We start from the raw sequence: 25,394 nt of genomic DNA on the forward strand, positions 1-25,394 counted from the left end.
TGAAAAGGGCGAGCAAAAAAAAAACCTTCAGAGAGGCTGGTCATTTTAATACTAAAGTCGCTGGGCATTTCCAGTATAACGTATAAAGATGGAACACAAATATATGTAAAATAGATAAAATCACGGCAGCAATGTAAGCAGCCATGATGCAGCTGAGCAGTGCCGCACTATTTGTCTGCACGAGCAGCATTAGAATCAGAAGCGGTTAGGCTCAGAATTCAACCATCGCTCGCGCTCGAACAAAGGAGCCAGTCTCTCTCCCGCCCGCCCTCTCTCACACACACACACTTTATCCCCACTTGTGCTTCCTCATTCTTCTCCCATTTATTCTGCTCCCCGTTACCTCACCCGGTGCCGCTTTATTTTCTGAAAACACGACAGACTTGCGTCCGACTGTAAGGTAAAACAAAAAAAGTATTCGTGATCCTTTACCTTTTTATATATATATATAATATACACACACACAAACAAACAAGATCGGAGTCTGTCTCCCCCTCGCCCACAAACACTACAGCACCGTCTCACACAAACACACACTGCCGCAACGACGACGTTAAAGCTCATTCACTCCCTCCCTTCCTTTCTTTGCCTTCCCACCCTCCCCTCTCTGCCAAATAGTGGGCAAACGCGTGGATTCCGCATCTAGGTGCAGTCGGTACAACGTCGCGACGTCGTGCCGACTTCCTGCCAGAAAGTGTGCCATGTCTGCTCAGCAGCGGAGAGCACTGCTTGCATGTCCTTCACTGGTATCATACATACACAAGAGACTGCGCTCCAACGAGCCTATGGCACCCCTACCCCCTCCCTCCTTGGCGCAGGCGCGCCAATTTAAAGCTCCCGAGTTTCTTTTGTTCTGCTTCGAACCTTGTGATGGTGAAACCGCAGTGGGCTGCTGAAAAAAAACAAGTTTTGAAATATTTAAAAAAAAAAGATATTTTAATCTCTAATAGTCTCGGTGTTAAAGTGCCGAAATTTGCAAATTCTCTTTTAGCCAGTGGATAAATACGGGGGAAATTAATGCTGTGAAAGTAATACGGAGAATGATCCTATCCATGTAAATCATACCAGGAGCTAGGATAGTACAACAATAATTTAGATTTACTCTGCACCTCCATGTAGCACTTAAATGCCCAAATAACGTTATACACGACTTTTAGCACTGAGCCACATTATGAGATATTCAGGCAGATGACCAAAAGCTTGGTCAAAGAGTTAGAATGTGAGATGGAGAGGTTTAGTCAGAGATTAGGGCCCAGGCAATTGAAGGTACATTCAACAATGGTGGCGTGATTAAAATTGGAGATGACCAATAGGCCTAATTAGAGAAGTGCAGATATTATAATACTGTGTCTCCATGAGAAGATCTTGAGACTTGTATATTTAAACATGACCACTATATCGGTAGTCTTTAATTAGTTACAGTTCCCAGGTTACTATCATGCATGGTGCTGCTCACCATGCACCCTGGTTGCTTGCTTGCAGAGGTTCTCTCTAGACATTTCTCCCAGTCACTTGCCATGTGACTCTATACATCATACCATGGGCAGTGGCATTCTCCAGTACCATATTAACCCTTGTCCTGCAAGCACCTTTACATTATAATAGCATGCAGGCACATATCACAACACCCCCCTTTCTTCTCTAAAGCAAACTTCCCTCCCATCTAACAGACTACTGCAATGCAATTTGTTACTTGCTATCCCTGCAATCTCTGTTTGATTCACTTTTTGCATTTCTTCAAGTTGTGTTATTCTTTAATAGCAACTCACCTGCTTTTTTTTTTTACAGACACCATGGGTTTGGCCCATTCCTTCAAAATTGAATATGCACTCTGTTCTTTCCTAGTATGATATCAGTTTTCTTGTTCCATGGTGTCTGCCATATCCTTACTGAAAGTATACATTTCACAAATAGATCTTCAGTTCCACTTGTCTCTCAATTTCAGCCAAACATCTGTTTGTTGTGCATTTTCAAACCATTTTGCAAGGTTATTTTCATTCAGCTCAATGGTTTTCAGCTCAATGGTTCTCAGCACGTATAAAACATCCAGTGCATTTCTTCTTCTAGTTCCTTGTGTCTGATTTACATTTTACAATCTTATTTCTGTCTTTTGTTTCTGTGACCACAGTAGAGCTTTGTCCTTTATTTTGGCATCATGGTTGTCCATGTATGTCACCGTAAATGTGCTACTTATGTTTTGCTTGCAGCTTGGAAATCTATATTGCTTTTCTTTGCAATGTCTCTTCTCTTTCATTCAACTGCTTCTGTAGCTCTTCAGTCTTTTTCTTGTAGCTTTTGGCTTCCAACTGGAATATGGAACATTGCTGAGTCTTCTCTGCCAACCGGTTCGTCAGTTTGTTCAAGATGACACTGAAGTCATTTTGCTCCTCTTTGTCATCTTCCAGAGGAATAAACCTTGACTTAAGGAATTTTTGTATTGTGTTTGGTTTTACTTTTCAACAGGTTTTACTTTGCAAAATTTGCTTGTTTCATCTTGAGTTTTCCTGTAATCCCGTAGTCTCCTTGAGTGGCTTCTATTGTGTTTCCATTCTGCTATTTAAGACAATTTTCATTTTTTCATGTTGCTGAATGGTCACATTCCTTTTGGATTTGATCTTGATGGACAACCAACTGTTGTTTCAACTGTTTATTTTCTCATTTCGCCCCCCGTGAAGTCTCTTCTTTCCCTCTCTCCGGGGTCTCTTGTTGCCTTTGCCGGAGTTGCCATTTTTCTGGGATCTCTCGTTGCCTTTGGTGGAGTTGCTCCGGGGTTTCTTGTTGATCTCAGAAGAGTTGCCCTCTCTCTGGGGGCTATTGTTGCCCGTAGTACTTTATTAAGTGTTGCCCTCTATCTGGGGGACTTTATTGAGAGTTGCTCTATTTCTGGGATCTCGTCTAATTTTCTGTCCATAGTCCTTTTTTCACACAGGCCATAGTTGCTAGGGTACAGTGTTTTTTGGGATCTTGTTGCTGGGCAGATCTTGGAAAAAGCTTTGCAGGTGTTGTTTTTCACAACAAATGTAACAATGAAGGCACAGGGTGATCAGCTCTTTGTACTGCACTGGGCATGGAACTCAGTTATGCCTCTACTTTAGTTTGGGGACAGAATACACTTTCCTGGTTTTAAAATGAGAGTATTTGAAGCCTCTTGCCTTCAGTTTGGAGTGCTTTTCAAAACTAAAATTTCAGAATTTCCAAAATGCTTAGAAGGATTGCATTCAGAGTATGTTCTAACTCTGCAAGGTCCTTTCCCTCTTTTTAACTGTGCTCTGCAGATGTCTGTATCTAACTCAGCCTTTTTTTCTGCAATTTATTTTAAACCTTTGTTTTTACTTGCAGCTCTCTTTCCACTGATCTCTCAGTGGTGAATCTTTGGATCACCGCCTATTCTAAAATGTAAGTATGGCTTATTTCTTTGCTCACTGTGTTGTGGAATATGTCACTCAGGATCTTGCAATTTTCTATAATTTTTCTCACCAATCTTGTGGGCTGGGCAGTTTTTGCTCTGCCTCACGCAGGGGCCTTGAAATGCATTTCCACTGACTCTAGTGCAGGGTTTTTCAAACTGAGGGTAATGACCTGCATGTGGGTCACAGGCGGATGTCGGGAGGGTCGCGGAGCAATCGGTTGCAGCATTCCTGATTGCAGGAGAAGCACTCAACGGCTGCAAACGGCTTTAAGAAATGCCAGCCACGACCGACTTTTAGGTTAAGAATGCTGGCTGCTCCGTGCATGCTGTAGCCACCTGGGGTGACCACTGCCCAACACAAAATGGAAGATTGCAAGGAATGCAGGGAAAATGGACATGTTGCAAAAGCAAGCAGCTTGCAAAGCGCTTGTGTATTCTGGCTACTGCAGAAACCAGTTCTGAATGCTGCAGAAACCAGACAGCACTGTGAAAGAAAACAAGTTAGCATACTAATGAGGCGATACCGGGCGATCCCCAGGTACAATGGAAACAAGTTAACGCTAATCGATACATTTAATAGAAGGCCAGACTTCTCGGTGCCAAATGAAGTCCAAAACAGTAAGTCCCAAGAACCGCCCAGTGATCGAGGAACTGCCCCGTTATTGGGGAATTCAAATCAATCGATTGGGAAGAGACCCAATCGATTGCGAGTGAATAGAGGGTCCGCCCAAACCCTGAGGGAGGTATAAAACAGAGACCCCGACCCCAGCTCTCTCTCTCCTTGACCAGCCAGCCCTCCCAGCAGAACACCATTGCAGCAGAAGACCCTTGAGGATGAGAGGTCTGGACAGCAGCCGCCAACACGTAAGTGTCATACAACGCACGCTACGAGAGTAGACACTCCTGACCCCCTTTAGTCCATAACTACTGGAAGCCTGCGGTCCCAGGACAAAGCTAGAGGCCGTTGTTCCCTGATCCGGAAGTCCCCTTATCCAGATAAGTATTTGGCCTATTAGTGGTAGGATTAGCCTAGTCTTATAGTTTTATATGCATGATTAGTAGATTACTGTAATATAATAAACGTGTCTTGTTTGAACTTACTAACTGGTGTATGGATTTATTGCTTTGAACTTGAACTTGAAACTTGTGGCGGTATCTTAACGATACCTGGCGACTCCAAAGCTAAGGAACGAAACAGAGCCAAATTGAGTGTCAAGCACACTCACCCAGAACGAGCAACATTTAGTGGCGACATCCGACAGGGCTCGATTAGAAGTGGCCCCCCCCACTCCGAGAGAACCCAGAAATTTGAATTTGAAATCCAATTGGGAAAAGGAAAAACCACAAGTGGTCAAGTAGTTCAAATCAATCCTCCTAATTCGGAAGTGTGTTTTTGCATGCGTAACTAACAGGGTTATAAGGTAAAACCGAGATATTTTTGTTGCGACAAACTGTCGGGAGTTTATAATTCGGAACATAGCGAAAGCCGTACCCGTATTTTATAAGCATTGCCTTATTATCCCTCGTTCCAAATGTAAGAGAGCATAGGAGAAAAAGAAATGGCCATGCAGGCAATGGAACGCCTCAGGAACCCAGAGCAGTTCGTGGTCGCAGCGACCAACAGCAGCAGAGTAGGTCAGTGTCCCGTTTGGGAGCTGGAACTCAGGAAGTACCTCAAAGGGAAAGGATGGCCCCTTTGGAGTGAGTTTTGTGTGAATGAGGAGACAGGTCCCGGGAGTATAGGACATACTTGGTGGGAGAACCTGTCTGACATTCAGAAGAAAAGTTTAGGAAAAGCACGTAAGCCGATGGCAATTGTGTCCTGCTTGGAACAATTGCGAGGCACAGAGGAGGTCATCAGGACGCTCCGAGCAGAGTTAGAGGAGAAAAACAGAATGAGCAAAGTGGATGTCAGGGACATCGAAAAGGAGAATATAGGATTAAGACAACAACTGGCAGATAAGGATAGAGAGGTGGATGATGCCAAGAGGGCACATTAGTCTTGTCTAGCCCATCTGAGCAGCTCTCAAGTTCAGTACGAAAAGGCCTATCAAGATGTGCTACGTGCAGTCTTGATAAGAGAAGAGTCAGAAAAGCAGGTAGAGACAATGAAGAAGCAGTGTAGCGATGTAAAGGCAGCTTTAAGGGCACTCCATGCTGCCACCACTGAGCAAAGGCAAAGCACAGTGGGCCACGCTAAATGTAGGAAGCAGATTGCACAGCTGCAATCTCTGCTTTCTGTGCAGAATGGCTTCCAAGAGACCTTTAGAACACAGTTAGAAGAAGAAAATGCCCCAGATTGGCAGGAATTAAGTGAAACAGCGCAGCAATATGTTCAGGGAACAGGTGCTCTAACAGCGCAGCAGAAAAGGAAAGCGCCCCAACCCCCCACAGATCAGATAGCACCCGCACCAATGAACCCAGTCACCACCCAACGAAAAGCAACCGCAGAAGGCGCACCCGAGATCATGTACACCACCCCCTTAACCGTGACACAACTAAGGGACGCGTGTGAGAAAATCACCCCGTTCCTCCCCACTGCAGACCCCCACCAATTCTTCGCACGAAACAGCAGGCGACCATGTACGGCCTGGATGAGCGAGAGCAGGTTAAGCTCACAGTTTTGAGTTTAGACTCATCAGTTGTAGCAGCCCTCCCCGACCCACAGAACGTTGGAGGAGGCACCCTCGAAGAGATGCATACAGCTATTTTAGACGCGATAGGGTACAGCAGAGGAGACCCAGTCGAAGGCCTAAATAAGTGTAGGCAGAAAAGGACCGAGCACCCCACAGCATTTGCAGGAAGGCTGTGGATTCACTTCACTGCAGTTTTCGGTGATTTAGACCGCGCACATTTGACCCGAGATAACATGGTTAAATGGACCCGCACTATCATCTCCCACGCCACAGATGGAGGACAGAATGTCTGCTCCAATTACGACCCCTCAGAAGAGGCCCATAATGAAAAATGGGTATTGAAAAGATTGTCCCGCGCTTGGGAGCAATCTGTCCACGGCAAGGTAACAGTAAAGAACCCCGAAGAAGCTCAGGCTGCAGCAGATATCCAAGCAGTGAGAACGCACCAAAACCCCACATGGGTAAATGAGGGAAAGAACAGCCCCCCACTGAAGTCACAGGAATGTTTTAACTGCGGACAGTTAGGGCATTTTGCTAGGGAATGCAATGCCCCGCAGAAATCTCAGAGAGGCCAGCAGACAGGCACTCTGAACAGAAACAAAGCTAAGCCTATCCACAGTATAGGGACGCAGTCAGGACAGACCAATGTGGACGGAACGGACTGACGGTGTTCGGGCTCCCCCACTTGGGTCTGTGACACCCTCTGGGACCGATCCGGACGACCGGTGGTCACGGTGAAAATTCGGGGAAAGCCCATAGAATTACTCTGGGACACAGGAGGGTCCCGCACGACCATTAATTCCTCCAGTACACCATAGGCAGACACGTGGCCCACTACAGCCACAATTACACTCAGCGGATTTACAGGTCACTCACAGCAGGGACACATTACAGCCCCTGTACCCATCCAACTAGGGAACATCTCCACCAGACACCCGTTGTTTTAGTTAATCTGCCCCGCACAGCAGAACACATACTGGGCATTGACTTTATGAATGCCCACAGCCTGTCGTTCGACCCAGTCAATCAGTGTGTCTGGCGAATGGCGAAATCAGACAGAGCACCCGCAACGCTCACAGTAGGAGAGTACGCAAACAGGATTAGCGCAGCAGGCGGCTATTGTTTTGACCCGACCACACTTAGCACGGACAAACAGGTTAGGGCAGTATTGAACAAGGACAGGACAGCATTTGCCAGTCACCGGCATGACTGCGGCAGAATGACTGGACAAGTTCAAATTACAGGACCTGACCCGAGACCACAAAGACAGTACAGATTTACCCTAGAAGCGGAGGGAGAAATTGGAAAAGTTATAGAGAGCTTATTAGAGCAGGGTGTACTTAGGACAGTAGCCTCGACTAATAATGCCCCTATTTGGCCAGTGAGGAAGCCCGACGAATCATGGCGTCTGACCATTGATTATCGGGAACTCAACAAAGTTACCCCAGCGGTAACCCCCACGGTAGCAACAAGTCCCGAGACCATGCTCAAGCAGGGACTCAACTCCAAATATTTCACAGTATTGGACATTAGCAACGGCTTTTGGTCAATCCCATTGGCAAAGGCGTGCCAGTACAAATTTGCCTTCACATTCAAAGGTCAGCAGTACACGTGGACATGCCTCCCACAAGGATTCCACAATTCCCGCTCCATTTTCCACCGACAGCTGGCAAATGGACTAGCAAAATGTTCCCGACCCGAATGTCTCGTACAGTATGTGGGCGACCTATACTGCAGACAGACACCAAGGCAGAGCACATCACGCTTCTGTCTGAACTCCTGGAACTTCTGAACTCAATCGGATGTAAGGTTAACCCCAGAAAGGCCCAACTATTGGAAAATAAAGTGATGTATTTGGGTACAGTCATCACGCACGGCAAATGCGAGATCGAGTTCAAAAGAATTGACTCGATCGTCAAATTGCCCCTTCCCCAAAATGTTCCAGCCCTCTGGTCATTTTTAGGACTGGTTGGGTATTGTCGGAACCATATCGATGGTTTTGCGACCAAGGCAGCCCCACTATCAGACCTCCTTAAGAAAGGAGCCCCTTGGGAATGGCTTCCGCAGCATACAGAGGTTGTGGAAGAGTTAAAGAAAGCCCTTAGTGCAGCACTTGCACTACAGGTTCCAGACCCGCTCTCCCCCTATGCAATCGAGGTAGCAAGCACAGATCTGACCCTCTCGGCCGTGCTCCTTCAGGAACGGCACGAGCAGCTATGACCAGTGGCTTATGCCTCACGACTGTTAGACCCAGTAGAGCAAGGATTTTCAGCCTGCGAAAGGCACCTACTCGCGGTATTCTGGGCAGTACAATACTTTTCTTACATTACCGGACTCAACCCCGTCACCATTTTGACCAAACACACCCCCACACAGTTACTTTTAGACGGACGACTAAGGGACGGTTCAGTGAGCCAGATAAGAGCAGCTAGATGGACACTTCTGTTACAGGTACGGGACATAACAGATAAACGGACCAGGACACACACATTTTTAGCAGACAACCTCCAATACCCAGGACAACCCCATGAATGCGAGATAATAGCACCCCTCCACAACACAGGACCCCTCATTGCTAGACGCCCCCCAGGAAGATAGGGAATTCAAGCCAGAGCCCCCAGCACACAGACACGTGTGCCCCCTTGAAGATATATGTGGACGGTTCATCCATAGTTTTAGATGGCGAACGCATCACTGGATGCGGAATTTATGTGGAAGATGCACAGGGACACGCACTAGAGGAGATAGCATTAAAGTTACCCAGACACTTAGGCGCGCAGGCAGCAGAGCTCGCGGCCAAAGCATACATAGTGGACCACCCAGATTCGTTCCCCAGCCCAGCAGACATATATTTGGACAGTCTATATGTCTGTAACAGCCTCACAGATTTTCTACCCCTGTGGAGGACAAGAGGTTTTGTCTCCGCGGATGGGAAGCCCCTTCCATCAGCCCCATTACTCCGCCATATCCTAGAGCAGGCAAAGGATAGGACGTATGGCATTATTAAGGTTAGAAGCCACCATCGATCATCCCCCCCTGGAAATGTGAAAGCCGCCGCACTGGCTGAAGCAGGTTCCAGGCGAGGTCATTTTTGGACACCCCCAGCTAGCGCACCAGCTAGCGCCCCTGTGAGTTCAGTTCAGGTCTCACAGACAGACATAGTGGATTTAGTACAGGCACAGAGGCAGGACGCAAATCTCCGGGAGATTTTAAAAGGAAACTTTGTGGCCCAGTACGACAAATTTAAACACGCTTTGACCACACATGAGGGTGTGATTATCAAAGACAAGTTGTATGTGGTTCCTGAGAAGGACAGGAATCAAATGATTGCCTTATTCCATGATGGTCATGGACACCAAAGGATCGACCCTACCACAGCCCACCTTAGGCAGCTCTGTTGGTGGCCCAATTTAAGAGACGATGTAACGCACTACATTGAGAACTGTTTGATTTGTGCACAGAATAACCCGGAGAGGTATGCAAAGAAGGCATAACTCAGCCACACTCGCCCCGTTATTGGCCCCTGGACTAACCTCCAGATCGATTTTATAGGTCCATTGCCCCCTTGTAGGAATGGCTATAAATATGTTCTGGTGGTCATAGACACGTTTACGAAATGGGTAGAGGCATTCCCATCTCGTACAAACACAGCAAAGACAGCCACAAAGATTCTGACCCACCACATTTTTACTAGATGGGGACTCCCCAAAAGTATTGAATCAGACCAGGGATCTCATTTTACAGGACGGATCATGAAGAACGTCCTGACAATATTCGGCATTAAACAAAATTTCCACATTGCGTATCACCCCCAGCCAAGTGGAATAGTGGAACGCATGAATCGGACTCTAAAATCGACCCTTAGAAAGATGGTCCAGGAAAACAATTCAGCTTGGGATTCAGTGCTCCCATTCGCACTTATGTTTATACGAAATACTGTTTCAGCATCAACAGGTTTCACCCCACACACACTCATCACCGGACGCCCTATGAAAGGATCTGAATTCCTTTTAGGACTCGACATGACCAGCCCAGAAGTGACGGCCCTCACACACGAGACAGCAGTAAAACAATTAGTTGAAACTGTAAGGTCGGCTCAGTTAGCAGCCGCAGTAAAATTGGGTAAGAAACGGAAACAGAGCAAGGCTTGTTTCAACAGGACTGTCCATACCACAGAATTCCAGGTTGGCCAACAGGTAATGTTATCTGTGTATAACCCCAGCACGTTTTTGGCCCCAAAATTTTCCGGCCCCTACTCAATTTCGGACAAAATAAGCCCGTCAGTATACAAGATAAAGTACCCCAACGGGAAGACTGCGTGGTTCCATATTAACCAGTTAAAGGCATATGGAACACAGTCCAACCACTCACACCATGTCCTGCTAGACGCAGCAGAACACCTCGCCCCGCCCACAAGAGACACATTTCCACCCTCCCCCTCACAGACCAGTTCCTCATCGGATTCGACCTCGACTCCGCCCATTGACTTCAGACCACACCCACAAGCTGCCACAGCAGAGACAGCAACTGTGACTTGGACGACAGCCACAGCATGCCTCTCTACTGCCCTGATACAACAGACCCCACACACATCAGCTACGACACCGACTACAATGATTTAGAGATCACTTACATTAAAACTCCAGACCCACACACAGCGCCACCGCCCAACTATGACGACCCCGACGACATTCACACAAATTTCGACCCCACGATTTGGCACAGGGACAATTCTTGGAGACTTGTCCGTAATGACGAATACGGACCATAATGTCCGTAATGACGAAGTGACCCCCGGTCACACAATGCTAAAATTACATGCCTGATCCATACAAGGGTATGGGATCCGGGAGAAGAGGATGACTCTGAGTCTGACTCCCGACACGGCAACCCCTTTGCGACCCTGTTCGCAGAGAATGAAGAGAATTGAGGTGTCCAGATGATGTAAAAAGAGGAACCGCTTGAGAGATAACCGGTGTCCTTTCTGATGGAACCTGCACGCATGTTTGTTAAATGTTTGTTTTTGGAGATTGGCCACTCGGTTTTCAGCTGAAAAGCTTGTGACCACCTCACATGCACGTTAAGTTTGTCCGCAGATATCTCTGAGAACCTGTCTCAGCTGCAATGTCTGGAGCCCACCTTAAGGCTACACAGTTAAGTTCGGGTACAGCACAGCACGTCCTACCCGGGGATCCCATTCAAATCTTACCCATCGCGGCCCATATGCAACTCATTCGGATATCTCATTTCTAGTACAGGTATTAAACGAATTATTGACAGATACTATGCTTGATCCCATAGCTTTCGAACGTTCGAAGGAGGGATCAGAGCAAGATCAGCAATACAAAAGGATTGTAGGAAGAGAAGAAAGAAGAGCGCGATGAAGAACTACATGTTTTTAGTTATTGTTTTGTATTTTTGTGCGCGGACGCAAACCCTTTTTCCCCCATGACCCCCGCCGTTAATGTTTCCCAGACACTGACTTCTCAAAGCCCAGTAATGAACAGTGATGACCAGACCTGGTGCACAAAATTTATGAACTGGTCCTCCCTTTCGTATGTTACTGAATCACTTTTGGTGATAGCAGCTCTCTGCATCATAGTGCAGACACTCAGGTTAAGAAAATGGAGAAGGAGAGCCTCCCGCTCTCGCGCCTCGACCATATACAGAGTACAATCCCCTATTTTCGGCTTCCACCAATCCCCCCAACCCCTTGATGTGTAATGAATGATTTAATTTTGAATTGATGTTGTAAATAAAGACCTATTCTGATGTTTTGTAATGTTCTGAGTTCGACTGCCGAGCCAGAAATGGAGTGTAATGATAATGTTTTAAGGATAGGAAGTTAGAATGTTTAAATGTGTAAGGGAGTGTAGTTTGCAAAGGATAGTTAGAGGTTCCCTAGTAATGCATGTCCCCTTTGACATAGCGCCAACCAGAGACTGATAGATAAAGGTTTTGTGCCATAATTGAGGAAAGTGTAGAGGCCATGGGACTCGCTGAGATCAGGGAACACAAAGACACCGACCTTGGGTGATCCTTCATGATTTCTCATGAGGATCACAAGGAGGGAGTGTAGCCACCTGGAGTGACCACTGCCCAACACAAAATGGAAGATTGCAAGGGATGCAGGGAAAATGGACATGTTGAAAAAGCAAGCAGCTTGCAAAGCGCTTGTGTATTCTGGCTCCTGCAGAAACCAGTTTTGAATGCTGCAGAAACCAGACAGCACTGTGAAGGAAAACAAGTTAGCATACTAATGAGGCGATACCGGGCGATCCCCAGGTACAATGGAAACAAGTTAATGCTAATCGATACATTTAATAGAAGGCCAGACTTCTCGGTGCCGAAGGAAGTCCAAAACAATAAGTCCCAAGAACCGGCCAGTGATCGAGGAACTGCCCCGTTATTGAGGAATTCAAATCAATCGATTGGGAAGAGACCCAATCGATTGCGAGTGAATAGAGGGTCCGTCCAGACCCTGAGAGAGGTATAAAACAGAGACCCCGACCCCAGCTCTCTCTCTCTGCCAGCCTCTCCTTGACCAGCCAGCCTTCCCAGCAGAACACCGTTGCAGCAGAAGAACCTTGAGGATGAGAAGTCTGGACAGCAGCCGCCAACACGTAAGTTCCAAGGTTACTACCATACATAATGCTGTTCACCATGTAGGCTGGATGCTTACTTACAGAGGTTCTCTCTAGACTGTTCCCTCTGTTGCAGGGCATTTTGTGATATTGGACTATGATATAAATTATAGGTAGCCCTGTAACTACATTTGTGCTCCTATATTACTTTTGAATAGTTCTGATGAAACAAAAGGTACTCATTGGCTTAGATGCCTGTTTAGAAGAGGCAATTTGTAGAAATAGATAGTGTATACACAATGCTGTTAATATCAGAAAAGACACAAAATGGCTGTGAGCTATTTTGTGATATTAATGGCACAAAATGGCTGAACAAGCCATATTCCCTGTAAACTGTCTCTTGAGAACCAAACCGTGGGTATGTATAGCGAGTGTCCCAACAGCCGCTGATAACAGCGTCACAGAACAAGACATGCAATGTATCATTGATAAAACTCAAGGTCTACAGCTGTAGACAGGACACATTATTATGTTAGTTTTGAATGACTTCTGTATGAGGTTAGGGGCGGGTAAGACAACACCCACTTCAACCATATATGTGATGACTGGTATGCGAGGAAAAATTGATTGACTGCATGTAATAAGTGTGACGCGAATATAGTTGATTGATTGTATGCAAATGAGAATACAAACTAATTCCACCCCTTGAATCTGTATATTAACCCATGTGAGCTTTAGCTCAAGTGAGAGAAGGTGCTGTCAAAGGCTGTGGAGTCTGAGACCTTCTGTCTGATGCACCATCAATTACACACGAGGCACGTTGTAGAAAACAAAGTAATGGTTTTAATACTCTAAGATGCAGTCTGTCTGCTGCTGAACCCAGACTGGAGACAATCCAAAGATCAGTCAATTATATACAATACCCAGTGGGGCGGAGCCACAGAAGAACAACAATATATAACACAGTGAGTAACAATGGAACAAACAGTAACAGGGAATATATACAGCGCTGTAAGTAACAGTGGAACAACAGTGGAACTACAATAACAGTGGTTCACCACATTAACCCCCTATTAAAAAAAAGCCCAGCGGAGGTGAAGCAAACTTATAGATTAAGTCTATCAGGAGCTTTTACCGTCTGCTGTGATCTCCTCAGTCCCGGCTGTGGTGTGGGCATTTGTGTTGAGACCTGCAACTCCGGATGTGTGTCGGCCCCTTCTTCTTCAGGAAGCGTCGACAGAGAGGGAGACCGTGTAGGTGCGGGGGCGATGGTAATGGAGGTAGATGGTGGAGGTTAGGGTGGGGAACCAGCGGGTGCCAGGTCCCAGAGGGAGACTGTGTCCTGCCGCCCATCCTGAAGTGCCACGGAGGCATATTGTGGGTTAGCGTGGAGAAGCATAACCAGCTCGGCCAGGGGATCGGTTTTGTGGTTCCTCACATGCTTCCGGAGGAGGACAGGCACTGTGGCTGTCAGCCAGGACGGGAGCGAGACCCCTGAGGTGGACTTCCTAGGGAAGGCAAAATACACTCGTGAGGAGTCTCGTTGGTGGCAGTACACAGAAGCGACCGGATAGAGTGGAGCGCACCAGGAAGGACCTCCTGCCAGCGGGAGACTGGGAGACTTCTAGACCGTAGGGCCAAGAGGACAGCCTTCCAGACCGACACGTTCTCCCTCTCCACCTGTCCGTTTCCCCTGGAGTTGTAATTGGTAGTCCTGCTTGAGGCGATGCCCTTGCTGAGCAGGAACTGACGCAGCTCATCACTCATGAACGAGGAGCCCCGATCACAGTGGATGTAGGTGGGGAAACCGAACAAGGTGAAGAGGCTGTGCAGGGCCTTGGTGACAGTGGCCAAGGTCATGTCAGGGCATGGGATGGCGAAGGGAAAATGTGAGTACTCATCAACGATGTTGAGGAAGTACACGTTGCGGTCGGTGGAGGGGAGGGACCCTAAGGCTCTCAAAGGGGCGGGAAGCCATTACCAGGTGCATTCTGTCTGGCCGATAGAAGTGCGGTTTGCACTCCGTGCAGACCTGGCAGTCCCTGGTCATGGTCCTGACCTCCTCGATGGAGTAAGGCAGGTTGGCCTTGACAAAATGAAAAAAACGGATGACCCCCGGGTGACAGAGGTCATTGTGGAGAGCCCGAAGTCGGTTTACCTGTGCGCTGGTACCGTGTACCGTGCGACAGGGCATCTGGGGGCTCATTGAGCTTCCCAGGACGATACAAGATGTCGTAATTATAGGTGGAGATTTCGATCCTCCACCTCAGAATCTTGTCGTTCTTGATCTTGCCCCGCTGTGTATCATTGAACATGAAGGCTACCGACAGTTGGTCAGAGAGGAGAGTGAATCGCCTGCCAGCCAGGTAATGCCTCCAATGTCGCACAGCTTCCACAATGGCTTGGACTTCTTTCTCGACGGAGGACTGTCGAATTTCGGAGCCCTGGCGGGTCCAGGAAAAGAAGGCCACCGGGTCTGCCTGCCTGATTGAGGGTAGCGGCCAGGGCAAAATCAGACGCATCGCTGTCCACCTGGAATGGGATGGACATGTCCACAGCGTGCATCGTGGCCTTGGCAATGTCTGCCTTGATGCGGTTGAAGGCTAGGCAAGCCTCAGCCGACAGGGGAAAAAGGGTGGATTTGATGAGTGGACGGGTCTTGTCCGCATAGTTGGGGACCCACTGGGCATAGTACGAGAAGAACGCTAGGCATCTCTTCAGGGCCTTGGGGCAGTGGGGAAGGGGAAGTTGCAGGCGGGGGCGCATGCAGTCGGGATCGGGCCCGAGGACTCTGTTTTCCACAACATATGGTTGGCTAGGCGAGTTGTGTGGAAAACGCACTTCTCCTTATTATACGTAAGATTAAGGAGCTTGGCGGTGTGAAGGAAACGCTGGAGGTCCTGCTGGTCATGGCCGCAGGTAGTGACATTATCCAGATACAGGAACGTGGCCCGCAGCCCGTACTGGTCAACCATTCGATCCATCTCCCGTTGGAAGACCGAGGCCCCATTGGTGAAACCGAAGGGGACCCTGAGGAAATGGTGGAGGCGCCCATCTGCCTCGAAGGCAGTGTATTGGCGGTCCTCCGGGCGGACAGGGAGCTGGTGGCACACGGACTTCAAGTCTACCGTGGAGAAGACTCGGTACTGCGCAATCTGGTTGACCATGTCAGATATGCGGGGGAGGGGTACACATCGAGCTGCGTGTACGGTTGATCGTCTGACTGCAGTCGACGATCATCCGGAGCTTCTCCCCAGTCTTGACGACCACCACTTGGGCTCTCCAGGGCCTGGTACTGGCCTCTATGATCCCTTCCCGCAGGAGTTGCTGGACCTCTGACCTGATAAAGGCCTTGTCCCGAACACTGTATCGTCTGCTCCTGCTGGTGATGGGCTTACAGTCCGGGGTCAGTTTAGCGAAGAGTGGGGGTGGGGCGACCTTAAGGGACGCGAGGCGACAGACGGGGCAGGGGTCCACCGAACGTTAAGGTCAGGCTTTGGAGATGGCATTGGAAGTCTAGGCCTAATAAAAGGGGAGCGCAAAGATAGGGGAGGACGTAGAGTTTAAAGTTAACGTTCTCTACGCTACATATCGCAAGAGCTGCGACACAGTACCCCCAGACCTCAACAGAGTGTGATCCGGAAGCCAGGGAGATTGTCTGGGAAGCAGGAAAAATTCGGAGGGAGCAGTGCCTTACTGTACCCAGATGGACGAAGCTGTCCGTGCCCCTGGAGTCGAATAAGCAGGCCGTCTCGTGCCCCTTGATCCGGACTGTCATCATGGAGTTCTTGAGATGGCGGGGCCGGGACTGGTCGAGGGTGACGAAGGCGAGCTGCGGAAGGTGGCTGGTCTGGTCGGTGGTAGCGGGTGGTGTCCAAGATGGCAGCCAAGATGGCGGCCCCCATGAGTCGCACGTGGCGGGTCGCGTAGAAGATGGCAGCCAAGATGGCGGCCCCCACGAGTCGCATCTGGCGGGTCATGTCGGAGATGGCGAACAAGATGGCGGACTCCACGGGTCGCACGAGGCGGATGACGCATTAGAAGAGGTCGATCCCGACAGGCTAGATACCACGCGGCGGGATTTGGATGTTTTAGGCCGGGCCTGGCAGACTTTTGCAAAGTGGCCCTTCTTACCGCACTTGCTGCAGGTCGCGTTCTGAGCTGGGCAACGTTGTCTGGAGTGCTGACCCTTGCCACAGAAGTAGCAGGACGGTTCCCCGGAGTTGGCGGGCTGCCGTGCTGCACACCCGGATCGGGTGATGGCTGCGCCCAGGACTCCCACGAGGATGCCGCCTGGTCGAGCGTGAAGGCATCCATATTCCAGAAGGCCACTTCCAGGAAGTTCGTGAGCCACACCATGTCATTTAGGTCGAGTTACCCCCTTCGAGCAGGCGCTGACGGATGTAGTCAGACCTAACGCCGGCTACATAGGTGTGCCAGATCAGGAGCTCTGTATGTTGAACTGCCGTTACTGCCTGGCAGTTACAATTCTGGGCGAGTACCCGCAAGTCACGCAGGAACTCGGCCAAAGATTCTCCTGGACGCTGACGCCACATGGCGAGGAGGTGCTGGGCGTACACCTCGTTTACCGCCCTCACGTACTGCCCTTTGAGGAGTGTAATAGCCTCGTCATACGTGGCCGCGTCTCTGATGAGGATAAATATTCGGTGGCTCACCCGGACGTAGAGGACCCGAAGCTTGTGCTCCCCTGAGACGGCGTCAGTGGAAGAGTCGAGGTAGGCCTCGAAACACCTTAGCCAATGCTGGAAGATCGCGCTGGCGTTGGCTGCCTCTGGGTCCAGGTCCAATCGCTCAGGCTTGAGTGACTTATCCATCATACTATCTTAAATTGATGCACCATCAATTACATACGAAGCAAGTTATAGAAAACAAAGTAATGGTTTTAATACTCTAAGATGTAGCCTGATTGCTGCTGAACCCAGACTGGAGATAGGGTTACAGATCAGTCAACTATATACAACACCCATTGGGGCGGAGCCACGGAAGAACAACAATATATAACACAGAGAGTAGCAATGGAACAAACAGTAACAGGGAATATATACAGCGCTGAAAGTAACAGTGGAACAACAGTGGAACTACAATAACAGTGGTTCACCACACTCTCCCAGAATTCTGACATAATAAACTGCTTTTTTTAACTTATACTCAGGCCTTCGTTTGAATATTTTCACCTCTAACACCTCAGAATCCCTTACCATGTGACCCTATACATCATACTGTGGGCAGTGCCATTCTCCAGTCCTATGTTGACCTTTGCTCTGCCAGGGAACTTTACATTACAATGGCATGCAGGCGTATTTCACAACAGATATCTCAGGAGGGTGGGGTCCGGCAGAGATTACAGAAGTGGGGAAAAGTGAGGCCTTGGAGGGATTTGAAACAAGGATAAGAATTTTAAAATTGAGGTGTTGCTTAACCGCGTGTCCCTGTAGGTCAGCGAAAAAAGAGGACTTATTGTGAGTTAGGACACAGGCAGAGTTTTGATGACTTCATGTTTACAGGAGAACATTGAGAGGTTGGCCAGGCATGCATTGGAATAGTTAAATCTAGGGATAATGAATTGCAGTTGAGGGTTTCAACAGCTGATCAGCTGAAGTAGATGATGTTATGAAGATGGAAGTAGGTAGTCTTAGTGTTGGCACTGATGTGTGATGTGGTCAGATATCTATTATGTAAATACTCCAGTGAAATAATATGTTATATCTTGGTGTAAGTTATTTTACGTCTTTGTTAAATTCAAAGACCGAGGCTTACACATGATTGGCATAATCTCATACTGAATCCAATGCCTTATTGAGAATTTTAATCATAGAAACAAAGAAAATAGGGGCAGGAGGGGCCATTTGGCCCTTCAAGCCTGTTGCACCATTCATTATGATTATGACTGATTATCCAACTCAATAGCCTAATCCCGCCTTCCCCCATCTCCCTTGATCACCTTCACCCATCTCCTTTGATCACCTTCACCCTAAGTGCTATATCTAATTGTTTCTCGAAAATATACAATATTTTGCCCCAACTGTTTTCTGTGGCAGCAAATTCCATAGGCGAACCACTCTTTGGGGGAAGAAATTTCTCCTAATCGCTGTCCCGTATCCTCAGACTGAGACTCATGGTTCAGGTCGCCCTCACCATCGGTTTCATCCTTCATGATCTAGTTCTGTTAGAATTTTTAGGCTTCCATGAGATTCCCCCCTCATTCTTCTAAACTCCAGCAAATACAATCCTAACCGATTTCATCTCTCCTCAGACGTCAGTCCTGCCATCCCAGGAATCAGTATGGTAAACCTTCTCTGCACTCCCTCTATAGGATCAATCAAACAGTTTCAAGTAAAGATAACTATAGGTTGCTTAGGAATGTTCTTTGATATCTTCCTGCTTGATTCACTGGGACTCTTCCTTTCAACATGTATCTTTTGGCTTCTTTCTAGACTGTTTGTGTGTGGGCTTTTTTTTCCAAGGGCTGACATACAGAATACAGTTTTGAAAGAGCTCATGTAAAACTCTCTTCCAGATCTGGATTGGTTAGTTGGGCTAGTTGATCAGCCGTTAGTATATTTCCAAGTTGTTTTCCATTAGTTTGACCGTATAAGGACGTTTCTTGTCTTGCTGTGAAATATGTCTGGTTTCAGTCAAACTCCACTGATTTCAACGAATTCTCTGCAATTAAACTATTCAGTTAAATTGTTCTATTCAATTTAGCAGCAACACTGCAATTAAATTATCGATTATTACAATCCCAGACCAGCCCCCAACAGTGGCTAGGATACTGGACCATAACCCCAGTACTTTAGTTTATTTGTAAGACTGCAGAAAGAATGATTTGCTCCAGGAGTGATTACATGAAGAAATAGGAATTTGATATTTTTAAAACAAAACTTTATTGGAAATACAATATCAAACTCTTCAAATTCACACCTGAAAAGAACAGCTTACAATTACCCATTAAAAACTATTACTCAATTCCCCATTAAACAACAAGAAAAGAAACATACAGCTCTCAATCCATCTTAAAATCAGCATGGCATAGAGTAATACTTGATTTAAAGAACAAATTTGACTCCTGTTAGGACCCATTTAGATTCTGGCTGAATGTCTTACAAAAAGCTGGTTCACCTGGCGTGTTTCAGCTTCTTCCTTGTCTTCAGACAAGACTGCTCTGCTTTAAATATTATTACTCCCTACTGTGGGAGAATTGTAGATTCATTGCCAGACAGATAAGACCTCAACTCCTCTCCAAAGCTTTTCCAAAATGCCTTTACATTCCTTAGCGCCATCCAACAATGACATCATCTTTCCAAGCTGTAAAACAGCTTTTTTAAAAACATGACCACCGCAGTCAAACACACTAAAACCCCAGGCTTTTAGCCCTTAAATTGCTCCAATATTTGAAGATAATATTCCTAAAATCCTCCTTTCCTGGAGCAGCACGGTGGTGCAGAAATAACATACAGCTGTTTCTTAAATTATGCCTGAACTTTGTTGCCACTGCTCTCTCTGGAAATTCTGATGAGCGTATATAAAGCTTTAATTTGGCTTTCAATCACTATCTTGAACTGGGTCCCCCTCTGACAGACACTTTTCAATTTGAAGTAGTGTTCCTGATTCATCTTTTTTTATACTGTTTACTGTTATACAATTCTACAAGGTTACCCTACAATTCCCTTCCAGGTGAGAAACACTTCTCCAATCTTCTGATGCAGAGGAACAGTGCTGTGACACATCGCTGCACTGTCTCTAGAGAAAAGAATGTGCACTTATAAAGCACATATTAAGATGTCCCAAAGTGCTTTGCAGCAAATGAATTCCTGTTAAATTGTAGTCATTGCCCATTAGCAAACGTGACAGACAATTTGCATGCAGCCAAGTCTCGCAAGTGATAAATGACAGAACCTTAAATGTTTTCCTTCCATCTCAGTAATCAAAACTGAACACTGCATTCAAGATGTGCACTGCACAGATTTAGCATGACTTCCTATAGTTTGTACTCCACTGTTTTGGCCACATAGGCTAAAGGTCTATTTGCTTTATTGATTGTTCTTGTGGAGCAATTGGAAATGTTAAGCATCATGCCAACCACTGCAGCAAGACTTTTTTCAAATGTATCCTTAACAATTTGCCTCTCTTCATGCAGGATATATATTTCCCATCTTTGCTTTGCTGCTGCTAAAATTATTAGCAGATCTTTTTTTTTATTTTATTTTTAAAAAAAATTTTCTTTTTTTTTAAATTTAGTGTACCCAATTCATTTTTGCTTCCAATTGAGGGGCAATTTAGTGTGGCCAATCCACCTATTCCGCACATCTTTGGGTTGTGGGGGCGAAACCCACACAAACACGGCGAGAATGTGCAAACTTCACACGGACAGTGACCCAGAGCTGGGATCGAACCTGGGACCTCAGCGCCGTGAGGCATCAGGGCTAATCCACTGCGCCACCATGCTGCCATTATTAGCAAATCTTAACAGTTAATGTTTCAAGTTCTATTTTAAATAGCAGTCACATGCAGCTGGATTTCCCATTCCTGACACTATGTGTTGACGCCGGGGCAGGATTTGTGGAGTTCTAAGACAGCAAAACTGGTGCCGCACCTGGACCAATTCAGCGATCTTTGGGGGGCTTGCCCCGGCACCATGTTGAACATGATCAATTCCAATGGAAAACGGTGTCGGATTTGCTGAGGTCGGGATTGACACTCGACGTTGACAAGCTGCAGCCACATATTAGCACTCCACTCCCCACACACACTCATCCCAGCCAACAAGATGGCATTGGTTGTGCTGGAACACGCCAGTGGGTACATAGGATGGGTGGCCTGGGGAGGCACCCATATGACCATGGTGCTAGGTTCAGAGTGGGCAGTAAGCGGCGTGCGCAGCCATATGGGTGCCTGGCAGTCTACGGCAATGGTGTTCTGTGCCCGTCCACCCTGATCCCACAGCCCACCTCCTCGTCACCTCCCGTTACTCCCCCCGGCCTTGGCAGAAGCCCCCCCGCCGGCCAGCAGCACAACTGTCAGCACCCAATGGTGATGTTGGACACTTTCCGTACCGCTTCTCTCCCCCTCTACAGCTATGGCGCCTATTACACGATTTTTGAAAGCACAAGTGAACCTCGCTGTCTTAAGCTCACCCCCAGGTGGAGGCGGAGGATCGCAGAAGCCCTGGAGAATACCAGGTCAGGCCCACTAATAATATGCCGTGCAGAGTGGAATGCACTGATGCTGCTGTCGAGGCACCGGAGAATTGCAATTTGGTGTAAACCTGCAGCTGCCACTAGTTCGGCGTCAAAACCGATTCTCCGCCCAATCACGGTGATTCCACATTGGCTGATGGAATCCCTATGGAATTTGATTAAACCTTTTTATACGTTTCTGGACACCTGATTGAAAAATGGTTGAAAACTGAATAGATCTACCCCTGCATTGAATAGATCTGTCAGACACTGGCCTTTTCATTCTGGGATCTGAGATTTTCTCCAGTCCAATGGGATGTCAATGCCTGTTGGCTGTGACCAGTTAGGAATCTCAGTCAGAGAGGCCAGAAGATGGCTAATGTGGAAAATGCAAGTAATTCAGAGGGTGCTTTTCTGAGGTTGGAACAGAGAAGATGGAACTTTACTTTGTATCTGGCTGTGGTATACCTAACCTGGGAGTGCCTGATGCTGACAAATGGGAAGAGTTGAATTAACCATCACTAGCATTCATCATCTCAATGCAACAAATTATTGAAAAAAATGTCTGAAAAATATTTACCAGGCTATTAAACAAAGAAAAACACCTTATCATAGAATGTTATAACATTAAAACAGGCTATTCTGCCCTCAAATCTGCCCATTTTTATCCATTTGCAAGACATGGTCTAATCCATTCTCCATCTCACTTTCCATACTCTATGACAGTGTCCTTCAAACTTTTTTTCCTGGGACCCACTTCTGCCAACCGGCTGACATTCAGGACCCACGTCGGCCAACATTCGTAACATACGCCACAGTCACTTACCTTTAATGCGACAGGTGAGTTTGCTTATTCCTCACGATCTCACTCCAATTAGGTTCACTGGAGGAATGCGCATATCAGGTGCAGAGTTCATCCAGTTCCTTTGTGCCGTCTTCATTTTGTGAGAATGGAAAATACAACCTCACATTTGTAGGTCGTTGTGAAGGGCAATAGCAACAAAATGTTTGTTTTACTCATCACGGGATACTCCTTGACGAGGCTAATCTGGAATACTGACAACCTCATGGACTTGTGGCATGTTTTTAATGTGCTGTCACAGGTCAGGTGCAACAGCTCAGTCTCCACATTTGGAGTCAGCTGTAAGTTAATAACTGATTCTGGTGTCTTAAACTCAAAGGGATTTTTCACCCACCTCTTTTTCAAAATCTGAAATTTCTCCTCTGGAAAGTAGTGACAAAACACTGTTGATCAGATGCGACTGAATAAGCTTGTCAGTCTATTGACTTACTAATACTATTTTCTTCAATGTGCCTCAACAGTGTGGGGAACATGCAGTAGTTTTGGTTTTGTACTCACGCTTGCCAAACTTCTTTGTTGACTGTTCACCGAAGACCCTGGAGCTCCATACACTCACAGAGTTAACACGAGCACTGCTCTGGCGTGACATGGACTCTCTCCCCTCAGCAGCTCTCTCCAGCAGATTCCAATGGGAGGTCCTGGCCAGTAGGTACACTGCCTATTTGTGTCTCTGGCCGTCTCTTTCTTGTAACAAAATAATTCATCTTCACTGTCCTCTTGTCTTGCATGTTAGCAGCTAGAAAATGGAAGAAACTTGTCTCTGTGATTTCATGCCTAAAGTACGTACGTGCAGGGTGCTTGGCGCCATGTGTACGCGCAGGGTGCGTGACCTGTTCACTGTTGCCTCTTATTACTGGAAGACTGCATGGCTGATAATGCAGCCATTCTCATTTTAAATGCTGGTAGCGGCTGCCATTCTCATTTTAAATGAGCAGATGTTGATCACTTCTTGTGAGATCGGGAACACCGCAAGCGGTCGCTCCATGACCCTTCCGACAGCCACCCACGACCCACGGGTGGGTCGCGACCCGCATTTTGAAAAGCCCTGCTCTATAACATTCAACTTTTTCCAAATCAATCTCTATTTACTAAAATTTTTTCCTGATTGCCTTGTTTTAATTTTTTTTAAATCAAATCTTAGGATTAACATACCAAAGCAAAATCTGCAATACAAGATTGACCAGACACTATGACTGCCTAAAATTCACTCCAACGCAGTTAATATTTATTGAGACCTTCATTTAGAATTGAGAATATCTGGGATCCACCATCACAATGGATGTGTTCTATTTTGTCATACAGCTCACACTAGATAAGACAATGAATGAACACATATATGATATACAAGTACAATTAAAAGATTATTTTACTTTACTTACAAACATAAAGATGGCCTTGTCAAAATGTAATAGCAGCTCTTCAAAGATTCAAAAGGGTAAATTAATTTGTTCCTGTGTTTCTCCCCCCACTCCCACAACCCCCAACTCACGTCAACCTCACCCACCCAGGTTTCTTATCCCCTTGCCAAGACCTGCCAGCTTGATGAGACCCTGGACTTGCCTTCAAGTCCACTTCACAATAGCACTCTTCCCTCGATGGCCAGCCAAGTGGAGACAGGCATGCCTGTCTTTTTCCACCTCCACCTCCACCCCCAACGTAAAAAGTCAGCCCATTGAATCTATTATTCTCTTTGGTACAAATAACAAGAACAACTCGCAGTTATTTAGTGTCTTTAATGTAGTTAAAAATCCCAAGGCACTGAAGAGGATTGTTATTAAATAATACTTGACACCATCCTGTCACATAAGGTGATTTTAGGATAAATGGCCCAAAGCATGGTATCATGGCAGGGAGATATGAGGAACTAGGTCCAGAAATGGTGTCCAATATGTAGCAGGCAATTTAGGCATCATAAAGACTGCTAGAAACAGACTCAGAGGGATACCTGGACGAGTCACATGGTCCCATTCAAATTTAAATCAGTTAGGGAATGCATAAGGAGTTTCACATGCGATCCATTGTCTTTCAGGACATCCCTGTATGACCAGCCATTATCCTATTACAGTGGCTGATGACCCACTTATCTGTCAATGGAAGATAGTTGCATATGAATAACATAGCTCTGGTCTTTTGTGTAAACAGGAGTGGGCAGCCCAGCAGTCAGTTGCAGTTGACAAGTTACAGTTGACAAGTTCCAGTCTGGACATTCCAGAGGAGGATCTTTGTTTGAAGGGCTGGTAGAGCAAAGAGAGAGAGAATCCATTTGGAACAATCAAAGAAGAGGAGGATGTGAGCACCATGAGACAGGTCATGAAATCTGGTACACAGGGAAGGATGTACTCTGACGGTATCATTTAACACATGGGGCTGGTTTAGCTCAGTGGGCTAGGCAGCTGGTTTGTGATGCAGAACAAGGCCAGCAGTGTAGGTTCAGTTCCCATACCAGCTGAGAATTCTGAATTCTCCCTCCGTGTACCCGAACAGGTGCCGGAATGTGGCGACTAGGGGCTTTCCACAGTAACTTCATTGCAGTGTTAATGTAAGCCTACTTGTGACAATAAAATGATTATTATTATTAGATCCCAAATTCATATTGCTCTGGCAGTCTTTACAGTGTAGCTACAAACGTGTAACCAATTCACCTCAACTCTTCTGTGATGACTAAAGGTATCGTTGAATAGTGGTCCTGCGATATTTCCATTATTT

General features: G+C 46.8%; 1 protein-coding gene across 2 annotated transcripts in view; it reads right to left on the minus strand.

Annotated features, from left to right (window-relative positions):
• The window catches only part of LOC119970333 (spindlin-Z), a 108,140-nt gene extending 107,525 nt beyond the window's left edge, over positions 1-615 (minus strand). The window contains exon 1 of one of the 2 annotated variants that reach the window (XM_038804775.1): positions 433-615. The gene's annotated coding sequence lies outside the window, so the exon portion shown is untranslated. The remainder of the gene's footprint in view (positions 1-432) is intronic. The other variant, XM_038804773.1, reaches the window with a different exon arrangement.
• Positions 616-25,394: the final 24,779 nt, after the last annotated feature.

This window comes from Scyliorhinus canicula, chromosome 8 (assembly GCF_902713615.1).
Source record: "Scyliorhinus canicula chromosome 8, sScyCan1.1, whole genome shotgun sequence".
Classification (NCBI taxonomy): domain Eukaryota; kingdom Metazoa; phylum Chordata; class Chondrichthyes; order Carcharhiniformes; family Scyliorhinidae; genus Scyliorhinus; species Scyliorhinus canicula.